Consider the following 6451-nt stretch of genomic DNA (forward strand, 5'->3'; position numbering starts at 1 on the left):
TCTCCTCTGCTGCCTCTCCTCCCCTCCCTTCTTCCCTCAGTGAAGTGCAGAGCTCTAAAACAGGCCCGGAAGTCACAGTGAGGCATTTCCTGCATGCTTTGGGTCACGTTGGTGCACGGGTCGCTGGGAACAGTGGGAGAGTTCTCTTCCCCGCCAATGTGTGTGTGTGTGTGTGTGTGTGTGTGTGTGTGTGTGTGTCATATGGAGAACCCCCCCTTGATGCCGAAACAGCATGGCAGTTTTTTTTCTCTGCCAGTGTGTTCTGTAATGAACCTCATATGTGGCAGATGTTTGATGTCACTGCCACAATAGTTCAAAGCTCTGGTCATTCAGACCATTTAGGTTGTAATGTTGTTAAGCCTGTGCAGTGCAGTATAGCTGTGTGGTGACAGGTGATACAGCACAGATCTGGGGAAAGATAAATCACTGTTCATGCTGGAGTTGTTTGCGAATTACTCAGACTCCATATGTCATATTGAGTTTGACAGCGACCGTAACCTAGGACAAGACATATTTTTGCTTTGACTTGGGATTCTGCATATTCATCAGCTTAACCATTGAAATGCATCAATACCCCCATTTGTGTAAGATATATCAATGTTGGTCAAGATACAGCAGAACAGCACACCACTACCTGATGACATAGAGAAACTGTGTTGAACCCCCTCACAGTCACAATAGTTAGTTTATTATATATTATAGTTATTATAGTCTCACAGACTCAAAGTGTGAGAGTAAGACCCCTCTCACCTAGCTGTGAGCCCCAGCATGTCCACTGTGTGTGTGTGTGTGTGTGTGTGTGTGTGTGTGTGTGTGAACCCACGTGCCCCTAACCCTACCAACCACCTACCAACAATTACTGTAAAGTTGCAGGAAACTGGACTCAGACACACCAATGGCAGTTTTCTTTCTCAACAATATACTGTATTGGATAAAGTTAAGTTCACAATAATCCCAAACAAAGACAGCACTACACCAACAAAATGAGCACAGACTATAATAACTACAATCTTTGAGTGTTATTTGAAAGATTCTATGGAACTCTTTATTTAGACCTGTTGGTCACAAGATGATGGGACAGGCAACTGGATATTGAAAAATAAAAACAAGAAATGTTAAAGATTGAAACAACAGTAATGCTCATATCTTTTGAGTCCTGTATGTGAAATGCTTTTTGGATTCTCTCCAGTGTTTGGACGAGCTGGCAAAAAACATCCCAGAAAAAAAACAGGCAGCGTTTTCATAAGCCCCTCGGGAGTTAAATACTGTTTTGAAGACCTTCACCCTGCAGTTATTGAAACAAGGCGACCCAATTTGGGATCTGAGTTAAGCAATCAAGTTTTACGACAAAAGCCGCTCTCATTATGCCAGTCTGGCTGTCGGTTCTGTCTGTGAAATGAAAGTCTCCTGCAGACTTGAATTAGGAAGCACATTTATTTTTGCACTAAAGCACTCAAGCATGCATCTGTTTTTGTCTTAAACATCAATACACACAGTTAAGATTGCACACAAACCAGGCTTGTCGTTCTTTGATCTTGACTGCAATGGGAGAGTGCTGAAGTAATGAAACAGTAACAAGACAGCACATTTGGCATTGAAATACATATAGTCTATGCTCAGAGAGTATTACAACTTCAAAAAAAGAATAACATAAGGAAGGCTCCTGAAAATACTAAATATGAAATGAAACTACTTTTAGTTTAATAACATCTCTGTGGAACCGTTTGCTGGGCAATTCAAATTCTATTCAGTGTCTTCCACCTTAGATTTACCACCTGGGATTCTTCCAGCCTAGATGTATGTGATGACTCAACATTGCATGAAGTTTTCTCAGGCTGTAATAAGTATAATAAGCATATTAGTGGTTATTTTCTCCATAGGGTGTCTGTTTCCACATGTGTATAAAACTGGAAGACATGCCGCTAAAGGGTTTGGTACATTTACATTAAATAATCTAATCTAAAATTGTCTGCTCACCAGGGGCGGAGCTACCCCCATTGTGCTCTAGTTGCGTGTCCAGACCTTTTTCACCGGGGTGGCCCAGTGGTGGCACCTAGTTATGCATGGGTGGCACCATTTTGAGAATTTAACACTTCATTCCCTGCATTCTGGTCAATTTGTATGCACGATTTTGTGCTTTTTATTACCATTTCTGTCTCCACTACCCATTGTATACTTTAATTAGGCTACTAACATTACAATCCCTGTTTAAAAGTCCCAGTGCTACCAATCACAACACAACAGAGTGGCACCATACAAATGTAATATTAAACTCCCATATTTATTCTTTAAACAAACAAATCTGGGGGAGTGGTCGGAGTTAACGAGATATTGTTCCAATCCATTACCTGGCCATTACCTGCCTGTGAAAAGTATGAAAAGTTTGAAAGGCATTTTCTCTGTTAGTTGATTTGGAATGTACCAACATTGAAATGCATATCTTCTTCAACTTTTCAGATATCAACAGGTGCGTTTCCATAAAACATTCTGATTAGCATGAGAGATTTAATGGAAACAGCTTGATTCACATAAACTCGATGCGAATCACCTCTAATTCGCAGTCGCACACAGTTGGGAATGCTACTTAAACAAACTAACTCTGTCAAATGGTCGGCGACTCCCAGATCCGTGTGCTATTACTGAGTGGGTAGATGACATTAGCAAGTGGCCCAATATTCAATGGCCAGATATATATATACACCTATAACTCAGAACGACACAGGATAAGTTAACCAGACAGATAAGATAGCCAGACTGTGTTTACCACCGCAAATTAATAAATTTATACCCAGCCAAATCCATGTTTAGAGGTAGCTAGCTAACATTACATTGATCATACTCCTAAGACTGTTCACTTTTTAAAAACATGCCGGTCGAGAGAGGACGCTGGCGTTGCTTGTTCGCCGCTTCTCCGCCCGAAATCTAGATATACTTGCAATATACCGAGTAGATTGTCCTACAAAGACACTTAGATTTAGATTTAGTAATCTTCTTTTTATTTTACTACTCAATCTTTTCAGTTTGTAAAGCGTCTTTGAGTGTCTAGAAAAGCACTTTATAAGTCTAATGTATTATTATTATTTGGTGGAGAAGCCTAGTGTAGAACCGTGAGAAATTGAGAGCATATAAATCACTAGATGACTACAACTACGCAATCTGTGGTCATGTACAGTACATCAAATACCATGACATAGATTCAGACTTTTGTGTCTTGAAATCAGAAGTCCTCTCAAGCCAAAGACAAGGACACAAGACGACTATGTATAACGCACACAGAGAATAGATTAGCTATAGATTTTAGAGATACTGTAACGTCCCGACTTGGACAGTGGTGAAATAATAAGAGATAGGTTGTCTTACAATCCGTGCGTTTAATTGCAAACTTCCACATACAAAACTGTCAGTTCACCGGAGCATTTTTTTTTATCTTGTCCTCAGTCCAGTTGACGCCGGTTGCTCTGAAATGGTCTGATCCTGATGGAATTCGGTAGAACTTGAGTCCGATAGTCATGGAATATCGATTCTGACAACCGAACACGCAACAACCAGATATTTCTTTATGCTAGTAGCCGTTGTAAGCTATTTTAAGCGTACCTAACTCTAACTCTGGATCAAGAATGTTGTTTTTGTCCACGCTTCCGTTGCCTAAATGCGCACGCATATTTGATGACGTCGACTGTAAAAGGGTCTATACCAGGACTTAAGAAACGAGATGCCCAACATTGGATTTGACAAACTCTGGCCCATTTTGCGCAACAAGTGGACGAGTTTGAAGCAGCGGAGACAGGGTTGCCAGATGGGCTGGTTTTTGGTGGATTTAGCTTTTTGCTGTTTTTAGCTGTTTTTAGACTGGTTAGGCTCGAAATTGTCAATCCCATCTGGCAACCCTGAGCGGAGAGTCTACAGATAGTATGTTTACAGATATCGCACTGCTGGAGATGCACACCACACGTTTTTAAAAGAAATAAAGCTTTATTGTACTTAAAACAATATTTCGTATTATGTTTTTTGCGAGAGTTCTTTACATCAAACTATATACATCATGTCAGCTGTGTGCCAATCAATCGGGGGGGTGGCACCTGGGGTGGCCAATCAGATTTCAGGGGTGGCATGTGCTACCCCAGGCCATCCCCTGGACACGCCCCTGACATGGAGGTTGCCGGTAAAGAAAAAATGAGAACCCTGGTAAATTGTAGGTCATACGCAGATCATTAAACATTCTAAGACCCTCATCATTAGAAATGTCAGAAAGAACATGTATACCTTTATCACTCCATTGGGGATATGAAAAGGGCACTTTTCCAGTTAGAAGAGCGAAATTGTGGAAGATAGGAGTATGGGTGTGCCACTTTAACTGAGAGTGAGAGCCATACTGATAAAGGAGAGGACATTATAGGGCCTAGCTTAGATTTGGATTGTTTAGTAGATAGACCTGAGTACAGTAAGCCTTGTAAGCGGTGAGGGGAAGCCACATTTTTCTCTATCACTCGCCACGAAACCGATGCATTAGGATCTAACCAGGTTGATAAAGGCAGCACATACGCCCAAAAATACATTTTAAAATTGGGGACAGCTAGTCCTCCATCCTGTCTGCTGCGCTGTAGAGTGGATAGTTTTAAGCGAGGGCGCTTGCCTTTCCAAATAAATTGGATGCCCTTACTCTCTAGGTAGGAGGTGAACTCTGCAGAGATCAGTTGGGGGCTGTTGTCAGTTGTAATAGTCTTAGGCAGTCCCACTCATTTTTAATGACAGATATAGTAGAGATTATGACAGGAAGGATGGGTGAGAGAGAGAGAAGGGATGACATGCAGGATATGTCCGCGGCTGGAATCGAACCGGGAGCCCTGCGGTACATGGTCAGCGCTTAATCCACTACGCCACCTAAGCGCCCCAGGACAACTCCTGTTTAACTCTAGAAAATGCCACCAGGTCCTCTGACACCTTGTGAGGCCACCCGGTCCGGATATACTGTCGGTGCAGAGTTGGCCGAGAATAGGGTCCTCCTCGACACTCTAATAGATAGACTAAAAACCTGGGTAGGACTAGGTAGGTAGGACTTTCGGGCACCGCCCTAAACTGGTTTAGATCCTACCTACAGGACAGAAGCTACTGTCTCCATTGGCAACTGTGTATCTGACCAAATTAAAATGACATGTGGAGTTCCCCAAGGGTCAATCCTTGGCCCCCTTCTATTCAATCTCTACATGCTTCCATTGGGATACATCATAAAAAAGAACAAAATTGCCTACCACAACTATGCGGATGACACTCAAATCTACATAGCCCTCTCACCGAACGACTATAGTCCCATTGACAATCTCTGTAATTGCATTGAGCAAATAAACACCTGGATGACACAAAACATCCTCCAACTAAACAAGGACAAAACAGAGAATTGAATTCGGTGCACCTGACAAAAGATCGAAAGTCAGTGCAAAACTTGATTCTATCTCTCTTCAAACAAAAAAAACAGGTCAAATCAGCCTACTATCACCTGAAAAACATAACAAGAATGAGAGGTTTCATGTCCAAGCAAGACCTTGAAAAACTCATCCATGCATTTGTTTCGAGTAGACTTGATTATTGTAATGGTCTACTACCAGGCCTATCTAAAGCAGCTGTTCATAAATTGCAACTCATCCAAAATGCTGCTGCTAGGGTCCTAACAAAAACAAAGAAGTTTGAACATATTACACCAATCTTGAGATCTCTACACTGGCTACAAGTCTCTCAGAGAATTTAATAAAAAATCCTCCTAATTACGTACAAATCACAAAATGGTCTTGGACCAAAATACATAACAGATCTTCTCCCACCCTATATTCCAGCAAGGCCCCTTAGGTCAGCTGACACTAATCAGCTAATCATTACAAGAGTGAAAACAAAACACGGTAAAGCAGCATTCAGTCACTCTGTTGCATGCTCCTGGAACAAACTTCATGAAGAAATCAAACAGGCCCAAACCCTACAAATATTTAAAACTAAGCTGAAAACCTTTATGTTCTGCAGCAGTTATGGTTAAACACTAACACTCTATCTATGCCTTATATCCAGTAACTATTCTCTTTTTGTGTGCTTTTTTTTCATCTGTTATCTTTTTACTTCTTATACCTGCAGCAGTTATGAGTTTTACGATCCATAAACTAAGTGCTATAAATTCGCTGCAAATATAGGCTAAATGTGTTTGCAAATGTGTCATTTTACACTGCGATCTCACACACCGTATGGTGCAAGATAGCGGCTAAACACAGACGCAGTACCTGCAATCTCACACACCCTATCAGGAAGAGCAGCGCTTGAAGTAATAACACATTTATCTATATCTTTTTATTCATTGTCTTATTATGTTGTTACATTTGTATCTGTTTATTTGCTCTATATATGCATCTATTCTTGCCATTTGTATTTTATTTTATTATTATTATATATATTTTTTATATGCTATATGTAA

Source organism: Nansenia antarctica (assembly GCF_963989245.1).
Source record: "Nansenia antarctica genome assembly, chromosome: 1".
Classification (NCBI taxonomy): Eukaryota; Metazoa; Chordata; class Actinopteri; order Argentiniformes; family Microstomatidae; genus Nansenia; species Nansenia antarctica.